The 26708-nt window shown below is 37.3% G+C and overlaps 1 non-coding gene across 1 annotated transcript; it reads left to right on the top strand.

The window, feature by feature from the left end:
* Positions 1-9670: 9670 nt before the first annotated feature.
* LOC123573124 (U4 spliceosomal RNA) lies at positions 9671-9808 on the top strand. The gene has a single exon (XR_006697873.1). It is a non-coding gene; the product is annotated as a U4 spliceosomal RNA (small nuclear RNA).
* Positions 9809-26708: the final 16900 nt, after the last annotated feature.

The following is a 26708-nucleotide window of genomic DNA, read 5'->3' on the forward strand; positions in this document are numbered from 1 at the left end:
AAGGTTTTTAAAAGCATTACATGACTAAGCTCATTGTTATTATTTTAATGAAACCTATATTGAGATATAATTCACATATAATAAAGTTCATCTCTTTAAATTATGAAGTTTATTGGTTATTTCATGTTTTTAAACACAAAATCACCATCTTTACTTTAGGGTCAACACCTTTCATTCTATAATGGGCACTAATAACTAAAGCTAGAAATCTTTGATCTTTTTTTCCCCCCTTCTTTTTAATCCTTTTTATGAAATATGTCAAAATCACTTTTCAGTCAACTTTTGAAATGTTCACTGTTCTGCTTCCTGTGGTTAGAAACATTATTTAATTCCTTCCACTATTCCTTTAATTTTTTTTCTCTATCAAGAATGCCTTCTCCCTTCTGTCTGCTATCCAAATCTCATTCATCTAAAATCCCATAAGATTGTACTCTATCATACAAATATGTGTTATATATATACATACATTTTATGCAAATATTAGAAATACAAATTTGATATCATACATTTTAAAAGATAATTCCCACACATCCTTATTGTGTTGCTGAAACACCAGGGGTTCAGTCTAGGTGCTGCTGCTCGCTGCACAGAAAGCCAGTGACTGAGACAATAGGTATTGCCAAGGAAGAAGGCTTTAATCTGGTGATGCAGCCAAGGAGATGGGAGCTCACTCCCAAATCCATCTCCCTGACCAACTAAAACTAGGAGTTTATATAGCAGGGAAGAAATGTAACAATGTGTAAGAGAACAGGAACTAGGGAAGGGCAAGGAAGCAATCATGATGAATAAGGGGTTGAGCATCTCATGGTCTGTATGTGGCAAACTAGTGAGTTTCAGTTTTTTGATACTTTTTTGAGAGGCCTAAAGGTCATTTCCTGAGGAAGGAACTCAGATAAAACAAATGTAAGGTTCAAGTTTTAAGACCATAAAAGTTAATTTAATCCTCAGGATGAGGATATTATAAATGTGATTTTTTGAATCAGTTGAAAAATCAGTAAAGGTCAAGTCAATGAAAATGGGCAATAGTATCTTCAGATTTTAAAAAAAGTATGTCAATAAGAGACAGGTCATCGTGGTTTTGTAACTCACTCTGAAAGCAAATCCACGTGACAGCATTCCAAATTTGTTATGCTGTGGCAGTTCCAACGGACTTAGTTTGCCCAAGTAACCCTTTGGATGACAGTATTTTTTTGAGTACACAAATTATGTTTTGTATTTTAATCACACCAATCTGCCACATATTATTCAAAAATTATTGTTTTATATGTTGTCTTCTAAAAATCAAAGATTGTAAGCTCCATGAGGTCAGAATTTTTGCCTAACATGTTCATGTTCTTCACAATGCATAACAGCTTTATTTCTAATGAAGTGGCTATTGTGGGATTTACTGACAGAAGTCCACACGATGTGTACAGTGCTTCATCATATAATTCAAGAATCAGAGAGATAGCCCACATATTTTAAACAACTTTAGATTTTGCTATGAGATTTACATAATGATTTCTCATTATAAGATCTAAAAGTCCCTGAGGAACAAAGCCAAAAACAATTTTATTTTAAAAAAAGAATAAAATGGTAAACTGCATTGTAGAATTGCTTTTGGGTACTGGAATATACAAGAAATGAATTAATGGAAAATACTGGAGTGATAAGTTTTATATTATGATCCCAAGAGATGTTATGATACAAGCAAAACTAATCAATGTAGATTATTCAGTTTAGTTGTTATTTTTACTTCAGGGGGATTCCTGAATCATTAAACTTAGTAATTTCTACAGCTACTATGGATCTCTGATTATATTGCTCACCTAATGAAATAGTAAACAGATTTACCCTACAACTTAAAGTATAATAATAATAAATAAATTAAAAAAAAAAGTTCTCAAGAGGGAAAATGGCTAAAATATTCATCTTTTAAATTTCAAATGTTTAGTCAGGATTGTTAGCTAGGGTGGGCTTAATGAAGTTTCATCATGTACCTAAATTCAACTTACAGGGCATAAAGATTTTTTGTATTTTATTTTTAAAAATATAGCAATAGATATTTTTATGATATTTAAAAGTGAAGGTATGGTCACAAGATTTGAAGTAAGCATTTATAGAAACAACGCATCAGTTCTTGAAGTTTAAGGGAAGAGCTGACAATATAATTGTATAACTGGGTGTTTTCCTAATCTTCCTACGTTCGCACCCTGGTCTTTAAGGAAGTGAACTTCATACATCATTAATTCCTTTTCGAGGTGTCATCACTTCATGGAACCCCTCCTACAGGATAGGGTTAACCTCCTACAGGATTGAATACCCCTCCCTTAATAAATCTTTTGGACCAGAAAGGAAATATCCTTAGAACTGAATAATAACTTTGTACAGGAAACTGATGCCATGAAATACTTTATCATCTGAATCTTCCTTAGAACTGCATAATAACTTTGGATAGGAAACTGATGCCATGAAATACTTTCTCATCTAAATCTTATCTTTTGAAGTCTAGTGGTTGGTTAAGTGGTGGGTTAGCTTCTGTGCATGTAAAAGTTGACGTGTGATTTTCAAGGTAGTAGGGTGAGGGTACTATGCAATTTGCAGAAACAGGACCAGTAATACATTGCTAAGGGTGAGAAACAAATAATATGAAGCTCATAGTGCTGGACTAGTAATATGTTGTTACATTTTGGAAACAAATAATATGAAGCTCATAGTGCAAGCAGAAAAAGTTAAGCTCTATAAAATCATTTTAGTCCAGTGGGACAATCATTTTAAAGGGTTGAGAAATGCAGGGCAAGCCATCTAGAAACAAGTTATTCAAACCTAGTAAAGGTTGCTTACTTTTTGACCACACTGACCAACTCTACTCTTTTTAGTTTTTCACTCTCAAATGTGAAATGCTTGTACAAATAATCCATACATACATTTAATGTGTTAACAATTGAAAATTATTTTGAAAAGAAAACTCATATATGATACTCTTCACTCCTTTCTGCAATAAGGAATTACGCTGTTTTATTCTGAAAGAGGGATCTTTAAAGCACCCTTCTAAGGAAAGTACATTGCGGATGATGTGAATGAATAGAATCTCCATCAATGTGGAAGAAACTCATATGCTCTACCATTATCCTTTCTCTGGGGGTCTACACTAAAATCCATTTGCAGACCACATTGCCTGTGATAGGGTGTGAACTGAAAACCTAGACTTTCTAAGTCCCATCCCGTGGTTCAATCACTTGTAATTGATATTTATGTATAAAATAACACAGTGCAGCTACACATTTTAAATTACTTAAGCTAAACAGAATACACAAGTATTGCCCATGAATAAGGCATTTGAATTATTTACATGTTAATTTCAAGCTCAACCAAACCTTTTATTAAACTAATCTTATTCTTTACTCCTCCTCTCACTCACATAGACCAAAAATATAAAGAAATAATATATCTGAAGCCAAATCAACTCATATTGTTTTCAGATGTTTGCCTTATATGAAGATATATTTTAAGCAGATATTTGACATCCATTATTTAACTCCTCCAGAGGATCTTATCATCCACTCATTGCACTTGGTGTCAAAGCAAATATCAGTGTACAGACTGACTCAGGTCTTTATGTTATCAACTGCTGCATGTCATCAATTTGGCATACAATATATGGTTTACATTATTTGGAACAAATTTTTGTTTCAAAAACTGTAGCTTGTAACCTATTGAGAGGTGACAACGTACTAGCAGCCCTCGCTGGCTCTCGGCACCTCCTCAGCCTCCGCATCCACTCTGGCCACGCTTGAGGAACCCTTCAGCCCACCATTGCACTGTGGGAGCCCCTCTCTGAGCTGGCCGAGGCCAGAGCCGACTCCCTCTGCTTGCAAGGAGGTGTGGAGGGAGAGGCGCAGGTAGGAACCAGGGCTGTGTGCAGCGCTGGCTGGCTCGGGTGAGTTCCAGGTGGGTGCGGGCTCAGCGGGCCCTGCACTCCAAGCAGGCCAGCCCCAGTGCCACCGGCCCAGGGCAGTGAGGGGCTTAGCACCTGGGCCAGCAGCTGCAGAGGGTGCAGAGGATGCGCGGGTCCCCCAGCACTGCCCGCCCACCTGGGTCGTGCTATAATTCGGGCCTCAGCCACCTCCCCGCAGGGCAGCACTTGGGACCTGCAGCCCGCCATGCCCCAGCCGGCGCCTGCCCCTTCCCCCAGCTGCCTCGCCCCCCCTGCCCCCATCCCCCCTCCCACCCCATCCCCCCCATCCCCCCCAACGTGGGCTCCCCCACAGCCTGAGCTTCCCTGACAGTTGCTGTCCCCTGCTCCACGGCGCCGGGTCCCACTGACTGCCCAAGGGCTGAGTAGTGCAGGCATGCGGCAGGACTGGCAAGCAGCTCCGTCCATGGCCCCTGCACGGGATCCAGTAGGCAAAACCAGCTGGGCTCCTGAGTCGGTTGGGGACTTGGAGAACTTTTATGTCTAGCTAGAGGATTATACATGCACCAGTGGGCACTCTGTATCTAGCTCTGGGGTTTGTGGATGCACCAATCAGCACTCTGTATCCAGCTAACCTGGTGGGGACTTGGAGAACTTTTATGTCTAGCTAAAGGATTGTAAATGCACCAATCAGTGCTATGTGTCTAGCTCAAGTTTTAATAGTCAGCTTTAAGTATAATGAATGTCCTTTATGTTACAATCTCTAGGTAATTGTAAATACCATATTTCTTTCCCAACACTAATGTATTTAGCTGCCGTTCTTAGCCTGAACCACTGCTCTCTGTGCTTCCTTCTATCATACTAGTCACTAATACTGGATAAAATATACCCACTGCCCTCATGGAAGCTGCGAATGATGACTGTGGGAAGTGTTTTCAGGGAGGACAAGCCCAACTCATGTCATCAGGCAGACTGGAATCAAATCTTGGCTTTAGCAGCTTTAGCTTTAGCTTTGTGACCTTGGGAAATTCCTTAAACTCTTGGAACCTTGGTTTTCTCACCTTGAAAATGGAAACCAAAATATCTAGCAGGGTTGTAAGAATTGAAGATCATGTACACAGGGCTTCTAGCACAGAATAAGCCCTTGAGCATTATACACATTTTTATTAAAGACAAAATGTACATGAAAGACAACATTAAGGCTGGGTGCAGCGGCTCATGCCTATAATCCCAGCACTTTGGGAGGCTGAGGCAGGTGGATCATGAGGTCAGGAAATCGAGACATCCTGACTACCATGGTGAAATCCTGTCTCTACTAAAAATACAAAAAAAAAAAAAAAAAAAAGAAAAAATTTCCCAGGCCTCGTGGCAGGAGCCTCGTCCAGGCCTCGTCCCCAGCTACTTGGGAGGCTGAGGCAGGAGAATGGCATGAACCCGCGAGGTGGAGCTTGCAGTGAGGCGAGATTGTGCCACTGCACTTCAGCCTGGGCAACTGAGCAAGACTCCGTCTCAAAAAAAAAAAAGCAAAACAAACAAACATTGAGACAAACTTCCTATTTTCGAGTTGCTCTTTTGAAGAAAAACAGACATTGGCAGGAGATCACAGTAGAGGAATGGGGCCTGACACTCTCCTGTCACTCTGATTCCAGGTCATTAGCACTTGTGAGTAGCTAAGCAGCTGAGCTGCTCCAGAAAACCTATGCAAAACAATCCTGGTTTTAACTATGTAATCAACCTGACAGGGCCACGGCTGAAATAAATATGAATGCTATGGCCAGGTGGCCTTGGGGATTGTGGAGTGCAATTAACCTGCCCACTCCCATTCCCAGAACTCTTCTCAGAGAGGTAGTTTCCTTGTCACTGGTTGAGTTTGATTCTGGCTATTAATTCCGAGCAGCATTTGTGCTTTCTCAGTGTGGTCCTGATCGGTACCACTTTCAGAGATCAGAGGAAACTAAATGAAGACTGTCTGAAGCATCAATTCCCCTTCCAAACCTTTCAGAAATTTCAAAAGATGTTAGTGAGCAGCGTAGTGCAGGAGAAGGAGAGTTGGCCCTTTATTCCCATTTTCATAGGAATGTAATGATCAGACCCACCCATTTCTGAATGTAATGAGGATGCAATCCTCAGTCTAAGTAGAAAAACCTGGGTAGAGGGCAAATGGGGAATTTTATCCCTAGCAGTGCAGCGTGACAGCTTTGGGTAGAAGGTATGGAACCAGAGAAGGAAAGACTTCTACCTAACTGGCTTCCAATTCACATTCATTTGGTACTGTTTCTTCTTTCTGTTTCTAAAGTCAGGAAAATCAGAAAAATACTTCCCTCCATAGCTGCAGCTGGCATTTTTGCAGTGATCATTAGAAGAACATGTTGGCAGTGGAAAACAGCTTTAGCATTTGGAGAACAGTCAATTGTGCCAAAAGCAAGTAGGAATAGAAATAGTAACACCAATATTGTTATTACCATACCAGAAGTCAGCTAGCTATCCTGTGCCTATAGCTTTCGTAAGTCATGTCTAATACCCTTGTCTCACCTGACCTTCATCTCACATTGTGTATGTGAGATGGGAGAGCAGCAGAAAGTGGGTTGAGAGGGGGAAAAAAAACTGTCACTGACTTTGAGTAGCCAGCTTGACTTTGCAGCCCATGACTATCCATTAGCAAAGGATTTACCTCTTTTAATTGCAATAAAAATTTGAAAAGTAAACCCATTTTAGTGGAAGATTAGTTAGTAGAAAATTTCCGGAAAGCAATTTAGATAATTTGACCATATTTACCAATAGCCTTTTCAAAAATGTCATATTTCATCCAGAACGCCATTTTTAAGACTATACACTAAAGAAATAGTTTTAAATGCACACAAAGATTTTAAAATACAAAAATGTATATGACAGATATTTATAATAAAAAAGAAATAGGCTGGGCGCGGTGGCTCACGCCTGTAATCCCAGCACTTTGGGAGGCCAAGGCGGGCAGATCACGACGAGGTCAGGAGATCGAGACCATGGTGAAACCCCGTCTCTACTAAAAATTAGCTGGGCATGGTGGTGCACGCCTGTAGTCCCAGCTACTCGGGAGGCTGAGGCAGGAGAATGGCGTGAACCCGGAAGGTGGAGCTTGCAGTGAGCCGAGATCGCGCCACTGCACTCCAGCCTGGGCGACAGAGCGAGACTCCTTCTCAAAACAAAACAAAACAAAACACCCCACAAAATTGAATAAACATCCATAAAGTGTTACATACTCATTAATTCATATTGAATATATTCAGTTCTTAAAGGGGTTTTATAGAACTTTAAATGACATGAGAAAAATACTTATTGTTTTAATTTTCTCTTTTTCTCATTAGAAGGAAAAGAGCCACTCAAGTTATCTCAAGTAAGGGGGAATTTTTTCATAAGGATACACATGAAGTGAAACTAACAAGGATTTAAAAAGCCATGAGGAGTTGGGAGAGATGCTGCTAATGTGTCCACTCAGCGTCTCTTTTTCTCCCAAAGCCATCCCATTAATTCCGTTTTTGCCAATAGGAAAGCTAACACACATGCCCACATGTTTCCAGATATGGCTGTTTGTCATTGCCTTTCAGCTTGGGTTAAGTAAAGAGTAGTTTCCCTCTGAAAGGCCTGTGGGAACTAGGCACATTGATGGTGACGTTAAATAAAGCAGGAATCAAAACTACATTTATGGTATCACCATTCACTCACTCAACACGTATGCACTGAACACTTGCCATAAGGTGGCAACATTGGCACACACGTTCCTTGCTCTCTCACCTCTTCTAGCTTAGAGAATAAAGGCAATTTAAATCCATGTTTGTGGTGCTACAATACACATGTGTACATGATAGGAGAGCATCCTGAAAGAGATCCCAACTCAAACTTGGAGAAACATCAGAAAAGCATGTCCAGTTAATTTTTCTCCAGCAAGTAGTTTAGTGTGGCTATTTGAAGTTGTGTGTTTTTAAGGGGTTATAACTTAATTTGTTAGGGGGTATGAAAAATTTTGTAAGCCAGAGTAAAAACTATTCGTCTTCTGAGTGGCAATGGAGAATTATGGTAAGTTTGTGCAGGGGAGAGAGTTGATCAAATTTGCGTTACAAAAACCTGTAAATTCAGTGTAGGTAATGTATTGGCTGATGGGCAGCCTGGAGTCAGAGAGTCCAGTGGGAGACTTTATTAGTAATAGCAGCAAAGTTGAAGGGACCCATACTAGAGCTAGTACAAGTAGAGGGGGAACAAACTACATGAACTTGAAAGATGTATAGAATCAACTGAACTTGGAGAATGATCATTTGTGTGGGTTGAGTGAGGGAAAGGAGTCAAGGATAAAGCCCAGTTTTATAGCTTAGTGTAATTAACTGAGATTGAAAACAAAGAAGTAAGTGAGGGAAAGATAATGAGTTCAATTTTAAATACATTGAGTTTATAGTGAGAATGAGACATCTAGGGGTGATGCCCAGGAGGAAATTCGATCTATGCATCTGAAGTGCAGAAAGGGGTCAGAACTCCTGGAGACTGAGTTTGATATGTCATATGCGTATGGGCCATATTTCAAATAATGAATATGCATAAGAGAGTCTGAGAAATAAATTAAAATTTTTAATTATAATCTTTATAATTAAAAAATGAGAAAAAAAAGAGCCGATGGCAAGGCACAAACATACCTGAAGGACACAAAAAGAAAGGAAGAGAAACTTATGCAGGAAGGGGATGGAAATAGCCTTCAAAGAGGGAGGGAAATAATCCAGTGTGCAGCACTGTCACAGAAGTCAACAAGAGAGAGCGTCGGGAAACAAGAATGACTTGGTGATAAGAAATCAATTCATAAAATATATATTAATAAGTCAAAGGAGAAAAAATATCATATCAACAGATGAGAAAAAGTCACTGGTAGAATCTAATGAATATTTTAATGGCAAGTGCTCCTTTAACATAATAATACATATGTATATATGCATGTGTGTTTATATATGTGTATATATGCAGGTGTTGTGTGTTTTGGGAGTCTCCAAGACCACTCTAGTTTTGATAGTTTACTAGGAGAATTCACAGGACTTGGCATATAGTTGTATATACTCACAGCTATGATTTATTATGGTGAAAGGATAGAAAATGAAACTAGCAAAGGAAAAAAGGGCACGGGGTGAAATCCAGCATCCTCTCCCAGTGGAGTCAGACAGAATGAGCTTAATTCCTCTAGCAATGAGTTATAACAACACAAGTGAAATGTCTACTAGGGATGTTCATTAGAAGCTCAGTGCCCCAGTATTTTACTGGGAGCTGGTCACGCAGACACTATCTGCCTAGCATTTTCTAAAACTTCAGAAGGAAAGATGTTCAGCATAAACCATATTGTTTGCACAGTTTAGACATAGTAAGCTATTCTTAACAGGAAATTGTAGGAATCCTACCATGATCCAAATGCCACCCAAGGGGTAACCTTGCAAGTAAGTCTTTCTACAGATGGCAGTCTCAGCTTTGCCATGTTACCTCTTCTCTCTCTCTCTCTCTGTGTGTGTGTGTGTGTGTGTGTGTGTATGTGTCTCCGTGTGTGTGTGTGTGAGAGAGAGAGAGAGAGAGAGAATGATGGTTGGATACACATTAGAAAATCAGGAGAGATGCATGCTCTTTCTATTATTACTGAATATTGTTCTAAAAGTATTAAACAATATAATTAAATAAGAAGGAAGAAACCAGATAGAATAAATATTGTAAAGTAGGAAATGTTACTTAAGAATAATACAATTTTCTATTTGAAAATTATAGAAAATCAGTTCTAGCTTTGCACAGTGGTAGTATCATAGCCACTGAGGTCTGAGATGCAATCATTGCTCACTGAAAACTTTCCCCCAAAACTCTGTCATGATGACTTGCAATGTAGTTGACACTGGTAATTTTTCACAGTCTCTAAGGAGACTGATTTTTTTAAAAAGAAGAAAATCAGTTCTAGAAAGTATCAAGATAACAAAATGATTTGGAAATTTTAAAAATATAACAAAAATCAGAATATGTAATAAAAATCAGAAAAGATAAATGATCTAAGAATGCACTTTGAGGAAAGTGCAGGAAGTCAATTCAGTGTGTGTGAATAGGTCCAACCATATCAGGAAGAAGTGAGAAACCAGTTCTCACTTCTGAGAGTAAGGTAATAGAGAAGGAATAATGAGGCTGAAGAGTTAAAATCGGGGCATAACATGCAGGGCTTTGATTGGGATTTTAAAAATTCCATTCTTAAAGCAATAAAAAATTTCTGAAGAGTTTTGAAAGCTTTAAAATACAATAACATTTGCACTCTGAAAGCATCATTCTAGCTGCAAATATGGAAATAGTTTTGAGGTGAGCCAGATATATAAGCTTTGGATGGAGATTTACAAGAATAATATCTACAACAGAATGAAATCTATAGAGTAGATTCTAATAGTTTAGGGTGATGGTAGCAAAGATGAAAGAAAACTAGAATAATCTAGTGATATTTAGGAAATACAACTGGTAGCACTCTATAATTAATGGAATGTGAGGATGAGAGTGAGTGAGGAGCTTCAATGATTTCCAGGTTTCTGAATTGCACACCTATACAGATGAGAGCATCATTTTTGTGAGATAAAAGACACTGAGGACATAACTCAAAAAGGTTTTCATAACCTAAAACCTTTTTTCCTCAAAACTATTATTTTAACATGTGTTTCAACAGATATTTGAAACCCAGAAAACAGAGGAAGGATTTTTTAAATTCTTTTATTCTCTGAAGACATGGGCTCACATCATCTGAAGGAGGATGGCCAAAGGGCAATTACCATAAGTTAGGAGAATATTTTTAAGTGTACCAAAATAGTATCATGTCAAATATAAAGTTTTTATCTAATGAAATTATAAGCAGAAACCTAGTTGCACCCTTCTCTGGAATTTGTATTTCTGATAAAAAATAATAATAATAAAAAGTCATCTTGGAAAAAATAAAGTTGTTTCTTTTACTTAAAGTAAAAAACTGAAAGGAGTAGGAAATGTCAAACAGTAATCAAATGCAGAGGTCAAGCAAGGTACAGGTTAGAAAGTGTCCACCACATTTAGGAGAAGGGAGGTAATCAGTGACCCTGCAGAGTTAAGATTCAGGGGTCTGAAGAGCATCCAGACAGCAACAGCTTGTGAAGTGACACAAGATGAAGTGGAGACTTAAATATTTTGACAATTTGGCTAGCAAGTGAAGTAGGAGCTAGATGGTAGCCAAAGAAGAAAACAAAGTCTGGAAATAACGCTGTTATTGTTTAATTTTAATAAAAGACATATGCATGTTTCATTGCTAATGAAGAAGTTTTGAGATATTAGAAATTAAAATTTTAAAAATTTAAATAATTTTAAAATAATGTAATGAAATATACCAAGATAAAATATATTTTTATGCCTGGATTTGGGAATCTGGAACAATTTTAAAACTTTTATTAGAATTATAGGAATTTTAAAAATTTAGTAAAAAAAAAAAAAAAAGATTTTATATTGAGAAAAATAAGGACAATCAGCCTCATTTTACAACAGGAAAAAAAAAAAAAAAAAAAGAATGCTGGTCTCCAGGATTCTATCCTCTGCATATGAGCTGAGGGGCCGGAATCTAAGCGATTTGTACAATGCTCTGTCCTGGCTGTTCCTTTCCACCCAGGAGCAAGATCACTATAAAAATTTCATTCTACATGATGCTGGAGAGCTAAAAGTTTGTAAAATAATGTTTAAATGGAATATAAATGTTAAAAAATTATAATGAAGATTTCCAGGTTATCCTATATAAAGGTAGTAGACACATTTCACTTTATACCTCTCACCTATTAACACCTAAACACCCAGGACAAAATGTGTAAAACAAACATAAGCAGATTCTGCAATGTGAAGAAAAGAAGACATCTTTCTTAGAGACGTTATACTCAAGGAATAACCTGGCAGGATGTTTTCTGCCTCCTAAATATCCTAGCCTGGACACTGGAAAATTTCACAAGCTAGAAAGAAGGGTAAGTGCACACCCCCAAAAAGCAAAACAAAACAAACAAAAACCAACCAACAAAACAAAACAAAATAAGCCTATTTTCTGTAGCCAAAGGACCTGGAAGGGGGTGCCTATGCAGGGCATAACTTTTTGGGTGACACCAGAAACACTCCAGAGGAAAAAATGTGCCCTCCCCCACCCTGTCATTTGCAGCAGCTGATACCAGGACTATGTCAGCAGACGTTACCACCACAACCCAGTAGCAACTACATAGTGCTCCCTCTTGGATGGTAGGTGTCTGTGGAGACTTTGTGTGTGAGAGGGGCCTGACTGCCACCCCAGCCTGGTATTAATGAGTAACATGATCTAAATACAATAAAAAGTAACTTGTCATGCCAAGAACCAGAACAATGTCAAGTTTAATGAGAGAAACCAATCAACAGACACAACATCTACAAAGCACAGATATTGGAATGATGTGACCAGATTTTAAAGCATCTATAATTTTTAAAAAATACCTCAAAGAGCAACTATGAACCCTCTTGAAATGAAATCAGGGATATCCATGCAGGTTGGACTTGAAGAAAAATTAATCCAGATAGAAACAAAACAGTTAGGGGAGCCCAATACCTTGCCTTATGTTTCCGTTGCAGGAATGTGCTATCTGTTAAGCAGCACAGAAGCTTGAGGAGGAGATGCCAAGCACAAAGCAGTGTCTAGTTGTCTGGAAAGATGAGCAGAGATCTTGGAAAAATCATACAGACAGAAAAAAAAAAATGGAGTCCAGAGCTCTCTGAGGAGAAGGGTCCCTGATCAACATCTAAGATTTCCAGGCAAACGTCAGAAAGAACAGTATCATAGGAGTGAAAATAAGTTGGAAATAGAGTGGATCTCACAAAACTGAATTAATTCCAGTCCAGCTTCCTGTATTTTAACTGCCTGTGAGAAAGTGAAATAAATTCTCTCTGGAAGAGTAAAACAGCAGCCAATGCCTCCAAATATCTCTAATATTTTTTATTATTCAATCTTCTATAACACACAGGAATGTCAAGAAATAAGACAGGATTAGCAAACCCAAGAGAAAAAAGGTCAGTAAAAATACGTGGTGATCTATTTTTCATCAATATTAGGTGATTAAGATACTGAAGTCGTCAGAGAGGACTTTAAAATAACTAATTCGATTCTCAGGAAAATAAATGAAAAGATGGAAAATTTCACCACAATATTGGACTCTACTAAAAAGTCAAATCAAATCTATAAAAATTTATTAAAATGAAAACAAATGCAAAGGGCAACAACTAATTTTTAGAAACAAAATTACAGAGTTATTGCAGCAGAAAAAAAGGATACCAAACTGCAAGACCAGTCAATAGAAAATGTCGAGATTAGACCAAAGTAAAAAATATTTAAAAATTTTAAAAACCAACTTGAGAAAAAAGTGACACATAGTGAAAAGTTCTAGTATATGTGCAATTGTAGTCCCAGAAGTACAGGCGATAGAGAATTATGACAGCAGTAATATATAAAGAGAAAATGACCAAACATTTTCCAAAATGATGAAAGACATTATGCTACAAATTCAGAAATCTACAAATCTGTAGAAGAATAAATTTAAACTGAAAGAAAATCACACAGAGGTGCCTCATAGTTGAACTTCTGAAAGTCAAAAACAAAACAAAATAATAGCATTTAAAGCAGTCAAAGGAAAATGGCATATTACCTTCAAATGAACAATGATACTGCTAAAAACCAACTTCTCAGGGGAAATTATATAAAACAGAAGAAAAGAAAATTATATTATTAAAGAGACTGAAGAAAATAACTTTGAAATTCTATATCATTAAAAACATTTTTTTAACTTGTATAATTTTATGAGCTACAAGTGTCGTTTTGTTACATGGATAGATTGTGTAGTTAGTGGTTAACTCAAAGCTCTTAGGGTATCCCTCACTTGAATAATGTACATTGTACCCATTAAGTAGTTTCTCATCATACACCCTCCTCCCACACCTTGCAACCTTCAAAGTATCCATTGTCTATCATTCCACACTCTTGCATCCATGTGTACACATTGTTTAGCTCCCACTTACAAGTGAGAATATGCAGTGTTTGTCTTTCTGTGTCTGAGTTGTTTCACTTAAGATAATGACTCCAGTTCCATCCATACTGCTGCAAAAGAAATGATTTCATTTTTTATGGTTTCATTGTATCCCATTGCATATATATATCGCGTTTTTCTTCTCTAGTCATCCACTGATGGACACTTAGGTTGATTCCATATCTTTGCTATGGTGAATAGCGCCATTATAAACATGTAAGTGCAGGTGTCCTTGTGATATAATGATTTATTTCCCTTAGGGAGAGATACCCAATAGTGGGATTGCTGGATGAAATGGTAGTTCTATGTTTACTTCTTTGAGAAATCTCCATACTGTTTTCCATAGAGGTTGTACTAATTTACATTCCTATCTACAGTGTATTAGCCTTTCTTTTCTCCACATCGTCTCCAGCATCTGTTATTTTTTTACTTTTTAGTAATAGAAAATCTGACTGATGTAAAATAGTATCTTCTTGTGGTTTTAATTTGTATTTCTCTGATTATTAGTGATGTTCAGCATTCTTCATATGCTCATTGGTCATTTATATGTCTCCTTTTGAAAAATGTTTATTCATGTCCTTTCCCTATTTTTTGGTTTGTTTGTTTGTTTGTTTGAGACAGAGTCTCACTCTGTCGCCCAGACTGGAGTGCAGTGGTGTGATCTCCGCTTACTGCAAACTCCTCCTCCCAGGTTCACGCCATTCTCCTGCCTCAGCCTCTATAGTAGCTGGGACTACAGATGCCTGCCACCAGGCTCGGCTAATTTTTTTGTATTTTTAGTAGACATGGGGTTTCACCGTGTTAGCCAGGATGGTCTCAATCTCCTGACCTCGTGATCTGCCCGCCTCTGCCTCCCAAAGTTCTGGGATTACAGGCATGAGCCACCATGCCTGGCCTCCTTTTTCTATTTTTAATGGATTTTTTAATGGATTTTTTTCAGTTGTTTGAATCCTTTGTAAATTCTGGATATTAGCCCCCTGTTGGGTGCAGGTTTGCTATTTCTCTGTGTGTGTGTCTCTCAAGATAATGGCACCTTGATCTTGGACTTCCCAGCCTCCAGAACTATGAGAAATAAATTTCTATTTATTTTACATTCCCTATAGCAACACAAAATAGACTAAGAAAAAAAAATGGTATAGAAAAGAGAGGCTGGTGTTATTCATCAAGACAATGGGAGAATAAGCCAGGAAGCATTTCAGAGATCTTTGGGGCTGCACTTCTGATCACAGGCCCAGAGCAAGGACTTGGGGCAAGGTTTTCAGAGAGGCACCCTGGAGGCCTCAGCATTTGTTGCCCTGTGCCACCTCATGTCTCATCTCTGCTCCCTACATTCTGGCACAGCACCCCCTCAGCCACCCCAGCCATGGCTTAAGTGGGCCTAAGTGCAGCTTGGACTGCTATTCTGGTGAGTGCAAGCAATAAACCTTGGCAGCATCCACATAGTGCTAATTCTACAGGCCCTCAGAGTGTGTGGGCTGTTGGACCATGGCAGCCACCTGGATTTTAAAGGATGCATCAGGCAGCCTGGGGGCTTAGGCAAATCCTGCTACAGGAGTGGTGCCACCACAGAGTTCCCACTAGGGCAATGCCCAGCAGAGCTGTAAGGTTGAAACCACTTCAGAGTCCCCACTAGGCTTAGTAAAGCGGTGGGGATGGGACTACCCCTGAAACCACAAAGCTGTAAAGCTACCAGCTTGAAATTCCAGTCTTGGAGAGCTGCAGGCATGAGTCTCCAACCATTAACAGCTGTTTCGTGGGCTGAGCCCAGCAAAGCCATGGAGGGCAGGGCTATCCAAGTCTTTGGGGGCCAAACCCTTGCTCCAGTGTGCCCAGAGGTAACACAAAGAGTTAAAGATTATTCTGGAATCTTAAGATTTAATGTTGTTTCTCTTGTTGGCTTTAGGACTTACGTGGAACCAGTTTCCCCTTTCTTTTCACTTATTTATCCCTTTTGAAATGGGAATGTCTAGCCTGTCCCACCATTGTATTTTAGAAGTGGATACATTTTGATTTCAGTATCACAGATGGAGGAGAACTTATCTCAGAATGAATCATGTTTTGAGTCTCATTTATATGTTATTTTAAAGGAGACTTTGGACTTTCGAGTTCATGCTACAATGAGTTTGGGGGCTATTGGAATAGAATGAATATAGTTTACACATGAGAAAGACATGAATTTGGGGGACCAGAGGCAGATGATATGATTTGAATGTGTTCCCCCCAAAACTTTTCTGTTGAAAACTTGATCCTCAATGTGATGATGTTGGAAGACAGAACCTTGATGAATAGCCTAATGCTGCTTTTTTTTTTTTTTTTTTTCCAGGAATGGGTTTGTCACCTAGGGAGTAAGAATAATAAGTTCAGTCCTCTTTCTCTTTCTCTCTCTCTCTTTCTCTCTCTCTCCCCTCCCCCCTCCCTTTTTTGCTCCCCCTCTCCCCCTCTCCCTTTTTCGCTCCCTCTCTCCCCCCTCCCTTTTTCGCTCCCTCTCTCCCCCCTCCCTTTCCTCCTTGCTCTCTCCCTCTCTCCCTTTCTCACTCCCTCTTTCCCTCTCTCCCTTTCCTGCTCCCTCCCGCCCTCTCTCCCTTTCTCGCTCCCTCTCTCCCCCTGTCCCTTTCTCACACCCTCTCTCCCCATCTCCCTTTCCCACTCCCTCTCTCCTTTTTGCTCTTCCACCATGGGATAATGCAGCAAGAAGGCCCTCATCAGATGCGGCACTTTGGTTTTAGACTTTCCAGCCTCCAGAACTGTAAGAAATAATTTATATTCATTATAAATTACTCAGTCTGTGGTATTCTGTTATAGCAGCACTAAAAAGAGTAAGACAGCATCTAAAGGAATTGAAATCAGTATATTAAACAGATATCTGCATACCCATGTTCATTGCAGCATTATTCACAATAGCCAAAATAGAGATACAACCTAAGTGTCCATCAACAGATAAATGAATTAAGAAAAAATGTGGCATATATACATAACGGATTATTAGTTAGCCTTAGAAAAGAAGGAAATACTGCCATTTATGATAACATGGATGAAACTAGAAAATATTATGTTAAGTGAAATGAACCAGGCACAGAAAGACAAATACTATATGATCTTACTTATACTTGGAAGCGAAACAAGCTGAATTCATAGAAGTAGAGAACAGAGGCCAGGCGCAGTGGCTTATGCCTGTACTCCCAGCACTTTGGGAGGCCAAGGTGGGTGGATCACGAGGTCATGAGATTGAGACCATCCTGGCTAACATGGCGAATCCCAGGCTCTAATAAAAATACAAAAAAATTAGCCGGGCATGGTGGCAGGTGCCTGTAGTCCCAGCTACTTGGGAGGCTGAGGCAGGAGAATGGCGTGAACCAGGGAGGGCTTGCAGTGAGCTGAGATCGGCCACTGCACTCCAGCCTGGGCAACAGAGCAAGACTCCGTCTCAGGAAAAAAAAAAAAAAAAAAAAAGAAGTAGAGAATAGAATAGTGGTACCAGGTGCTGGGGAGAAAGTTAGATGGAGAGAAGAAAGATGTTGGTCAAAGGTTACAAAGTTTCAGTTAGACAGGATGAATAAATTTTAGTGATCTTTTGTACAGAATGATAATTATAGTTGATAATAATGTATTATATGTTTCAAAACTGCTAAAAGAGTAAATTATAAATGTTCTCACCACACCAGAAAACATAAGTGAGGTAATAAATATTTTAATTAGCTTATGTAATCATTCTACAATGTGAATATATCAAAACATCACATTGCATATGATGCATGAATATATACATATTTATGCATATATATAATTTATCCCATAAATATATACAACTATTCATCAATTAAAAATAGAATAAAAATTTTACAACATGAATTTAAAAATCAGAAATAAAAAAAGAAAAAATAGGGAAATCCAAAATTACAGTTGGAAGATTTAACACATCACTCTTGGTAACTGATAGAAGAGGCAAATACAAAAGTAATAAAGATACAGACGACTTGAACATCCCTAATTTTGATAAACTTGTCTTAATTGACATATTTAGAATACTACCCTTGATATTGGCATTTTTCCCAAGCACGTTTGGTATATTTACCAAAACTGATTGTGTGAACCATAGAACAAGTTTCCAGAAATGTCAAAGAATTTACATCATATAGAATATTCCTGCTATTTCCATTTTTATTCAACATTATACTTGAGATCATAATCAGTGTAATAAAGTTAGAACAAAAATATTTAAATCTTAAAAATTCGGAAAAAGGTCTTTATTATTCCTAATTTTGTATATCTAGAAAGAGTCAAAAGAATCTACAAACCATTATAATTAATAAGTGGATTTAGCAACATGGCTGGACAAAAAATCATTTGTATCTCTATGTATGGCAAAATTTAGAAAATAAAATTAAACAAATAAGATAATGTGAACATACAAAATTAACTGATAAAAGAGAAAAAAGAGATAAAACTAAAATCTTACAATTAGATATTGAATAAAATTGGTAAAATGTGATCTGACAACAAAAGCTGTATACAGAGAAAAAAATGAAAGTACAGAACTATACCTTTAATAGAATTAATATACCAGTGAAACAAAGAAAAATAAGATGATAGAAAAACAGTTTAATTCTGCTAAGGACTAATGTCATTCATTTGCTTTTAATATATTTTTATATTCGTTTATCCTCTACTGTTTTCTTATTTTCTTCTACTTTGTTGTGCTTTATCGAGTGTTATTCTGATTCTGCTTTCAACTATTTCTTTAATTTTTATCTTTTAAACTCTGTTTAAACTTTATTTAAAGTTTTCTATTTCATCTTAAAATCTATACGTACATTTTATCCCATATCAGTATAATTGTATTTAGTATAAACTTACATATTTATTCTATAAACAAATACATTAGTAATTTAATCAATATTTGACTGCCCCCCCACCTCAAAGTTAAGTTGATGCAGTACTGTATTTCCCTCAAAACCTCAAAAGCTCAGAAGGTATGTTACTTCAATTTGTAGAACCTAACCTTCTATTTCCCTCCAAAATGAAAGCTGGTTGGGAAATGTGTAAGGCAAAAAATGATGGCATTTGCTAAAAGTCTGAAGCTAATAGTCAAGTTGAAGTATTCATACTTCCTCCAGAAAAGAGATGTGCCTGCAAACAATTTCTGGACACAATAAAGAATACCAAGTACCAAAAGTGAGGATGCTGCTGAGCACAGGTTTGCGCTATATATCATAGATTGTCTGGGACTCATGGGGATAAAAGACAGGGAAGACTCCAAGCTTTCACCTTTTTCAGGATTTGTCATTCCATGTGTGTTTTTACCCCTTCATTTGTTGTCCCTTTGATAAAATCTTCTGAACTCACCTACTTTTTCATTCTAGATGCTTATTCCCTTTCTCTGACTCTCCACATCTTCCGTAATATCTTGCCATGCTGTTAATGCTGTTATCCTGGTGTTTGTGTTTTCAGAAGTCTTGAACTACTGCAAATGTTGTACCCCTCAGAATATATACAAAGAGACACGTGCATAGCCATCATTGATCATACAGTTAGGCCAGTCAAGTGGGTGACAAACAAAGGGGTGGCAGTTGGGCAAACCAGTGTATTTCAGAATGCACAAAGGTGAAATAGGTTCCTTACTTAAGAAATGAAGAAAGCAGAATCACTCACTGAGACTATGAGACATACCACACTGTGAGACATACCACACTTTTGTGTAGGTTGGTGTTACCTACTTCTATAATCAACCTATTTATTTATTTATCCTCTGTGTAGCCTACATGAAGAAACACAAAAATATTACTGTTAAACTGCTGCAGATTGGAGTAATTTATTGGTAAAAAAATATGAAAATAAAAAATGCATGTGTGATTATGAAAAGTTTTAATTCTTATTTTATAATACATTTTCTTACAAGATCACTAAAAGTCACTTAGGAAGGCACTTCTTTTTTTAAGCTTTTCTCTGGAGTCATTGTACTATGGTCTATTTTTTAATATAGGAAATGAAAGTTTTCATTGTGAAAACAAGCTTGATGTTCTACAACTCACAGGCCATCACAGAGTGTTCTAGAAAGTGTGTCATTTCCTTTTTTAATCTTTTTTTGATAGTTAATCAATTTCCTCTGTCTTATAAATATCATACAAATATAATATTGGCCAAAGAACACACACAGAGAAAGAACAGATATTTGTATAAAATTCATTTCCATGTTCCAATGTGTGCACCTCCTAAAAGCAAGTAAAGGCAGTCCAGAACACCTAATTTTGTGAATTTTTAAAGATTTTATTTTTAAATTCTATTTAATCATTACTTGAGGGAGGTGCTTAAATACCCAAAGACAGTTAATCCTAACAAAGAATGAGTACATCATCAACAATCTTTAACTCAACTTCCTTTCAGTGCTAAGTAGAAATAAAAAAAAAATTTTTAAAAAGGAAACTAGTACTGGAGTCAATTTGTATGTAACAATTGTAGAATACAAAATACAAAGAACTAAAGCAACTTTGTAACAATCCCTGAGACAAATAAATTTCCATCAAATACAGAAATTTGACTGTATTAGGCAACTGTGATAATTTCTAGAGCCGTGAAGTTTGCTGTATTCAGGAGATACAGGTAGGCTCCCTTCTCCAGAGGGTAGTGATAACCAAAAGCCTTAGTAATCTTTGACATTTCCCTCTCCTAGCTCTCAAATGTCTGTGTCAATGATTTCAAATTGCATTTATTGTTTAAGTTTCTCCTCTTCTTACTTGTGGTTCCTATCCAAAGCTACAGACTTAAGACCACTTCTCCCACTTCAGACCTATATTTCTACAAAGAGCAAGTCTCAGATAGCAACCATTGCAAAAATTCAAATGTTATCATAACTATTATTTTCTCTTTGGACAACTGAATCCTAAAATTTAACTGACTTGAACTGCCATGATTAATAATCTTTGACTACACTAACTAGTACTAATCTTCCCTTTAAATTCCCTTTTCAGCAAAATTGAAAAAGTATATATGTGTTACTGGACCAAAGGCAAGGGACAGTAGCCATCAGTTTTTAAAACTTACTTTATTGCACTATGCCATAAGTCACCAATGTAAAAAAAATGCTCTTTTTATATTTCACAAAGCAGATATTGTCTCTGAGACATTCCCTCATATCCAACTCAGTAGTTTTTGGGTGGAGCTCAGAGATATTTATTCAACAAGTTCTTCAAGTGATTCTCATGTCCAACAAAGTTTAAGAATAATTAAAGTGGTCAGGATGGCTAAATATAGAATTTTTAAAAGATCAATTTTGGATGAATATGGTATTTTTTCCTTAAAAGGAATCTTCTACCTGCTTTTTCCTTTTAGCAGTAACTTTAAATGCAAGTTACTCCTTGAGACTCCTCACTTGATCCATAGAAAGAGCCAAGGGGAACTCCCTCAAAACTCTCTTATGTCCTAAGATTTTATTTTTGCTTGTAACAGCATGTCAAGCAATACAGAGCTACAATTATCTTTGGGGCAAAATTTGGATAAAATATTCACCATTTTTTCTTCTTTTGAGTATTTTCAACAGTATCATTTTTCATATTAGAGCAACTACTATCATTCAGAAAGACACTTAATACCATCTGCAGAAACTCAAACTGAGCTTTTAAAACTTGAGATTGATCTTTTTTCTTGCCTACTTCTCTGGTCCTAGAAACACTGATCAATAGAAAACAATTTGTCATCCCAAATATTGTATACAATTTCCTTGTGGGATTTTAAATCCAAGGTATATCTGTATTCATCATTTTACATGTGAAAAAATGTAAGAGAAATAAAACCTTGTTCATTATATTAACTCCTTCTAGTCCTGTCATTTTGAAGCATTGGTTGGATTCTTAATTCTCTATTGTCTGAAGATACTAGAGCTCTTTCACTAGCAGAAATCCATTTAGATAAAAACCTTCAATCATGTGATCTAAATGTCCAGGTGTTACACCAACTTGGTAGGCCCTCATCTGTCAACCTTAATCACTCACCATCTCATATCACAGGCTCCCAGTATCCTTCTTTTAAATTCTTCCTACAGATTATTTTCAGAAACAGCTTCTTACTAAAAATTACCTTTTGCCTATTGAGCAGTTAATGTCTCTTTTTAATGATGTTATTGTTGAATACCTGTTTTTCATCATTTAATCACTTATTTACTCTTACCCAATGAACTTGAAATTCACAGAATCTAAAGTCTCAAAATCCTCAGACACTGTTTATGTAAACAAAACTACAAAATATGAGAAAATTGACTTATGTTCTACTCTTATAAGGTCTGTTGTTGTTCATTTGTTTTGCCATTGTTTTGTTCACATGAATATATGAATTAGATTAGTATTTGCTTCATAGAATAACCTGTCCTAAAGATAATTAAAATACTTCCAGTCCAGTTATTTAAGTCCATTTTTTCACCCAATAGCAAGGGACACCTATCTGAATGCAAATATATTCATGACATATTCTTTAATGATTCCTCCATTGTGAATCTCTACCATAAAGTTGGAACTCCTTGGCAGGATGACGTACAAGACCTTTCATACTTTGGTCATGTTTTCTGCACCCCTTATTTTGTAATTATGCTTCTGCAAGATATGCACTTGATTATAGTTGAAATACACATACACATACTCACAAACACATGTGTCTTGCCTCTCTGTCTACACTCTACACTTACATTGGTCTTACTGTCTTACTTCCTCAACCTATAACTGAGCTCAGGTCAGTCTCTAAGAAAACCTTTCATGGTCCCAGTGCCAGAATGAATTATGTGACTCATCTTGGTGCTCCTATAGCACTGTGTCTATTTTGTATCAATGCATTTGATGTTATTGTGTTTCATTGTCTATTAATACATCTTCTTGCCTGCTATTACTGAACTTCTTGAGAACAGGTACTCCATCTTATTTATCTTTTATTCTTCTGGTTGATATCAACTAGTGCTCATAAATGTTTGTTGAATGGATGAAATAATGTATAAATACATAAGCTTAGTTAATGTGGTAGCCAGAGAAAGAAACATGCTTAAATAGAAATAGTTTCCTCTGTTAGCAAATAGGCCTTGAGTTTGGTATTCCAAGTATTTAAAGGCAAGATTTGTTTCATAAAGTTCTATGTACCTTTTGAAATACTCTTTTCTTAAGTAATAATCTTTTGATTCTGACCATTTTCATTTTTAAAAGCTTAATCATAAAATAATAAAATATTCTGTCTTCTTTTTTTCAGTGGTAGCATAGAGGGTACTAGAGAACATGTGGTGTGTGGGATTAACGTGGGAAGACCTGGCTGACTTCCCTTTTTTCATGTACTATCTGTGAATCTGATTAGGCCACCCAACTCCTCAATGTCTAATTTATGTGCATAAAATGGTATAATAATACTAATCCATACTACTCATTAGATTTCAAATGAGACAGCTATGTGAGAACATCAATAAGATCAATAAGAAGTTTTTTTTTTTTTTTTTTTTTTTGACGATACTGTCCTTTCCCCCAATGTGTGCCATTGGGGCCTTTGTCAGAAATCAGTTGACTACAAATGCATAGATTTATTTCTAAGTTCACTATGCTGTCCCTTTGGTCTCTTTGTCTGTTTTTATGCCAGTACCGTGTTTTGGTTACTATTCCTTTGCAGCATATTTTGAAGTCAGGTAGTGTGATTCCTCCAGCTTTGTTCTTTTTGTTCAAGATTGCTTTAGCTATCCTGAGTCTTTTGTGGTACCATATAAATTTTAGGACTGTTTTTCTATATCTGTGAAGAAAATCATTGCTGTTATCATAGGGATTACATTGAAGCTATAGATTACTTTGGGTAAAATGGATATTTAAAAAAATATTAATTTTTCCAATCCATGAATGTAAGATATCATTTCATTCCTTTGTGTCCTTTTTAATTTCTTTAATCAGTATTTTATAGTTTTTAGTGTAGAGATCTTCCACCCCTTGATTAAATTTATTCTTAGGTATTGTATTTTTTTATAGCTATTATCAGTGGGGTTGTTTTCTTGATTTCCTTTTCAAATAGTTTGCTATTGGCATTTTAAAAAGTTACTTATTTGGGGGATGTGGATTTTGTATCCCACAACTTTACTGATCTTTCTTATTATTTCTAAGAGTTTTTTGTGGAGTCTGTCAGATTTTCTATATTTAAGGTCATGTAACTGCAAAAAAAAAAAAAAAGAGGACAATTTGACTTCTTCCTTTCCAATTTAGATGCCCTATACTTCATACTCTTGCCTAATTGCTCTGTGTAAGATTTCCAGAACTATATTGTGTAAGAGTGATGAGAATGAGCATTCTTATCTTATTTCAAATTTTAGAGGAAAAACTTTCAACTTTTCCCATTCAATATGTTAGCTGTGGGTTTGTCATGTATGACCTTTACTGTGTTAAGGCATGTTCCTTCTATTTTTAATTTGTGGAGAGTTTTTATCATAAAGGAATGTTGAATTATATCAAATGCTTTATCTGCATCTGTTGAGATAATCATATGGCTTTTGTCCTTTATTCTGTTAATATGATGTATCATGCTTATTGATTTGCATATGTTGAATCATCCTTCAATATCTGGAATAATCTCACTTGATCATGGTGAAAAATATTTTTGAGGTACTGTTGGATTCAGTTTGTTAATATTTTGTTAAGAATTTGTGAAAAACTGAATATTCATATGCAGGAGAATGAAACTAGGCCTCTATTTCTCATCACTTACAAAAATAAGCTCAATATGGAATAAGATTTAAATGTAAGATCTAACACTGTGAAACTACTAGAAGAAAACACAGAAGAAATGCTTTATGATATTGGTCTGAGCAAGGATTTTTAAGATTAGACTAGACTTCAAAAGCACAAGAAGCAAAAGCAAAAATAAGCAAATGAGATTACATCAAATTAGAAAGCTTTTGCACAGAAAAGGAAATAATCAACAGAATGAAGAGACAAGCTACAGAATGGGAGAAAATATGTGTAAACTATGTATCTGACAGGGATTACTTTTAAGAATACACGAGGAAATCCAACAACTCAACAGCAAAAGAGGAAAACCCCACAAATAAACCAATTAAAAGTGGGCAAAGGATCTGAATAGACATTTCTCAAAAGATGACATACAAATGGTCAACAAATATATGAAAAAAAAGTTCACTGTTATTAATCATCAGGGAAATGCAAATTGAAAGCACAAAGAGATTCATTTCAACCCAATCAAGATGACTATTATCAAAACAATAAAAAAATACTTGGAAGCAGAACAAGATGCCTGAATAGAAGCCTCCAGCAAATGCTGCCCCTCTCCATGCAGGAATACCAATTGAACAACCATCTACAAAAGAAAGCACTTTTATAAGAACCAAAAATTAGGTGAATGACCACAGTACCTGGTTTTAACATTACATCAATAAAAGAAGCACTGAAAAGGGAAGAAAAGACAGACTTGAATTGCCACTACCACTCTTCCCCCAACCCTCAAGAGCAGCAGCAGCTGTGTGGTGCAGAGAGAGAATCTGTGCACTTGAGCTAGGGAGAGCACAGTGATTATGGGACTTTGCATTGGAACTCAGTGCTGCCTGTCAGAGTGGAAAGCAACACAGGGCAGAAATCCCCAGTGACTGAAGAGGCCACAGGGCTGGTGACCATTTAGACCAGCCCTAGCCAGAGGCAAATCATCTGTCCAGTGGTTGGAATGTGAGTTCCTGAAAGCCCTGACACTATGGGCTAAAGTGCTCTGAGATCCTAAATAAACTTGAAAGGTGGTATAGAAAACAGCTGCAATTCCTAGACATGTCCTGGTGCTGTGCTGGGCTCAAAGCCAGTGAATTTGGGATGCATGCAAGCTAGTGAGCCATTGGCAAGCATAACCAAGTGAGTGCTTCTGTTGCCCCTCTCCCAACCTCAGGCAGCACAGCCCACAGGTCCAGGTGAGACTCCTTCCTTCTGCTTGAGGAGTAGAGGGGAATAGTAAAGAGGATTTTGTCTTGCAACTTGGATACCAACTCAGCCATCATAGAACAGGGCACCTGGCAGATTCCTGAGGCCCCCATTCTAAGCCCTAGCTCCTGGACATTTCTAGACACACCCTAGACTAGAAGGGTACCCACTGTCTTAAAGGGAAGGACAGAGTCCTGGCAGGATTCATAACCTGCTGACTAAAAAGCCCTTAGGCTTTGAATAAACATCAGTGTTACGCAGACAGTACTCACTGCAGGCCTTGAATGAGACCCTGTGCTGTGCTGACTTTTCGTGTGACCCAGCACATTCACAGGTGTGGTGGCCACGAGAAGAGACTCATTTGGCTTGAGAAAAGGAGAGAGAAGAGTAAGGGGAACTTAGCCGTGCAGCCTTGCAGCTTGGTTATCAGTTCGGCCACAGTGAGGAAGAGTACCAAGCAGGCTCCTGGGGTAATCAATTCCAGGCCTTGACTCCTGATTGACTCTGGGCCAGAGGGTAGTCCACTGCCCTGAAGTAAGAAACTCATGCCTAGCAGCATTCACCACATGGCTGAATGGCCCTTTGTCCCTGAGTGAACACTGGCAGTAGCCAGGTAGTACTTGCTATGTCCCTGGGGCAGTGGTGGCCACAGAAAGAGGCTCCTTCTGCTTATAGAAAGGAGAGGGAAGAGTAAGAAGGACTTTGTCATGTGGTTTGGGTGCCAGCTCAGCTGTAGTAGAATAGAGCACCAAGTAGATTCCTAAGGTACTGAGTCCAGGCCATGGCTCCAGGACAACATTTTTGGACCTTCCTTAGAAAAAGGGGGAGCTT

This window comes from Macaca fascicularis, chromosome 4 (assembly GCF_037993035.2).
Source record: "Macaca fascicularis isolate 582-1 chromosome 4, T2T-MFA8v1.1".
Classification (NCBI taxonomy): Eukaryota; Metazoa; Chordata; class Mammalia; order Primates; family Cercopithecidae; genus Macaca; species Macaca fascicularis.